At 48.8% G+C, this 2,500-nt stretch overlaps 1 protein-coding gene across 2 annotated transcripts in view; it reads right to left on the reverse strand.

Moving 5' to 3' along the window:
• The window catches only part of LOC139767413 (uncharacterized), a 37,946-nt gene extending 35,954 nt beyond the window's left edge, over positions 1-1,992 (reverse strand). For both annotated transcript variants that reach the window (XM_071696764.1, XM_071696762.1), the window contains exon 1: positions 1,689-1,992. The gene's annotated coding sequence lies outside the window, so the exon portion shown is untranslated. The remainder of the gene's footprint in view (positions 1-1,688) is intronic.
• Positions 1,993-2,500: the final 508 nt, after the last annotated feature.

Genomic DNA, 2,500 nt, shown 5'->3' on the forward strand with positions numbered 1-2,500 from the left:
TAAGCTAGGTTAGGTTACGTTACATAACACTAGTTTAACATAGGTTCACTCGTTTTCGGTCTAAATTAAACAATTTCCAATCTAAATTTCCATCACTTTTCGCACATTTTCCCTCCTCTTCCCAAAACCCACGGTCCACAGATCAATGTCCAAAAAGTGGTCCTATTTACCCAAGTGTCTAACATCCTTAACCATGTCCAATTCCACGAGCCATTTCTCTGGTGCCTTTTTAACTAACTGGGCAACAAGGACCATCTCAGCAGACCATAAAAACACAGACCATAGACCACCACAGACCCACGTCAGCAGGCCATAAAACACAGGCCATCTCAGCAGACCATAACACACAGAGGACCACAGACCCACGTCAGCAGGCCATAAAACACAGACCATAGACCACCACAGACCCACGTCAGCAGGCCATAAAACACAGGCCATCTCAGCAGACTATAACACACAGACCACAGACCCACCTCAGCAGGTCATAAAACACAGACCATAGACCACCACAGACCCACGTCAGCAGGCCATAAAACACAGGCCATCTCAGAAGACTATAACACACAGACCACAGACCCACGTCAGCAGGTCATAAAACACAGACCATAGACCACCACAGACCCACGTCAGCAGGCCATAAAACACAGACCATCTCAGCAGACTATAACACACAGACCACAGACCCACGTCAGCAGGTCATAAAACACAGACCATAGACCACCACAGGCCCACGTCAGCAGGCCATAAAACACAGGCCATCTCAGCAGACTATAACACACAGACCACAGACCCACGTCAGCAGGCATAAAACACAGACCATCTCAGCAGACTATAACACACAGACCACAGACCCACGTCAGCAGGCCATAAAACACAGACCATAGACCACCACAGACCCACGTCAGCAGGCCATAAAACACAGACCATCTCAGCAGACCATAACACACAGACCACAGACCCACCTCAGCAGGCCATAAAACACAGACCATAGACCACCACAGACCCACGTCAGCAGGCCATAAAACACAGGCCATCTCAGCAGACTATAACACACAGACCACAGACCCACGTCAGCAGGCATAAAACACAGACCATCTCAGCAGACTATAACACACAGACCACAGACCCACGTCAGCAGGCCATAAAACACAGACCATAGACCACCACAGACCCACGTCAGCAGGCCATAAAACACAGACCATCTCAGCAGACCATAACACACAGACCACAGACCCACCTCAGCAGGTCATAAAACACAGACCATAGACCACCACAGACCCACGTCAGCAGGCCATAAAACACAGACCATCTTAGCAGACCATAACACACAGACCACAGACCCACCTCAGCAGGTCATAAAACACAGACCATCTCAGTAGACCATAAAAACACAGACCATAGACCACCACAGACCCACGTCAGCAGGCCATAAAACACAGACCATCTCAGCAGACCATAACGCACAGAGGACCACAGACCCACCTCAGCAGGTCATAAAACACAGACCATCTCAGCAGACCATAACACACACAGACCACAGACCCACGTCAGCAGGCCATAAAACACAGACCATCTCAGCAGACCATAACACACAGACCCACCTCAGCAGACCTTCTCCCCCTTTAGCAGACCACCAACCTCCGTCCAACCAAGACCCACAACAGACCATCACCCCCCCAGAACCTTACCTGAATTTGACCACTACGTCCACAGACCCACTCCGCTTCAGTAGACGACCGGCACCACCTCACTGTGCCTCCGTCTATCACCTCTAGAAGTCGTAAATCGTCCCAAACCAGGCCCTGGCTTCCCTCAGTGACCAGCACCACCTCACTGTGCCTCCGTCTATCACCTCTAGAAGTCGTAGATCACCAGTAGACACTCCCTCCAGCGCGCGGTAGACCACACGCGAACCCGCCGGCCGAGAGAATGGTCGAACACACCGCTCCGCCCCCCACACCACAGTGTAGTGGCAGTTACAGAAGCCGCCACCTCCCTCCCTCCCTATGTCTACCCAGACGGGAAACTGCCTTGTGGTAATTGAGCTACGTGAGGCTCTTAACTCCCGCCCTCGCCGCTAGGAGAAGGTGGCGCTCAGGTCGCCTATACACGTCTGTTTATCGCCTTCCGTTGAAGAAGAGGGAAATAAATGGGACTTTTTCTTCTCTCTCTTTTTAAGATATTGACATTATTTATTGATAAAGATTATTTATCGATAAAGATTATTTATTGATAAAGATAAGGCTATACTTGTCTGTTTATAGCCTTCGAATGACGAAGAGGGAATGAAATGGACGAATATGGAATTAATTGGACGAATATAGAATGAAATGGACGAATATGGAGTGAAATGGAAGAATATGGAATGAAATGGACGAATATGGAGTGAAATGGACGAATATGGAGTGAAATGGACGAATATGGAATGAAATGGAAGAATATGGAATGAAATGGACGAATATGGAGTGAAATGGAAGAATATGGAATGAAATGGACGAAT

Source organism: Panulirus ornatus, chromosome 61, assembly GCF_036320965.1.
Source record: "Panulirus ornatus isolate Po-2019 chromosome 61, ASM3632096v1, whole genome shotgun sequence".
Taxonomy (NCBI): Eukaryota; Metazoa; Arthropoda; class Malacostraca; order Decapoda; family Palinuridae; genus Panulirus; species Panulirus ornatus.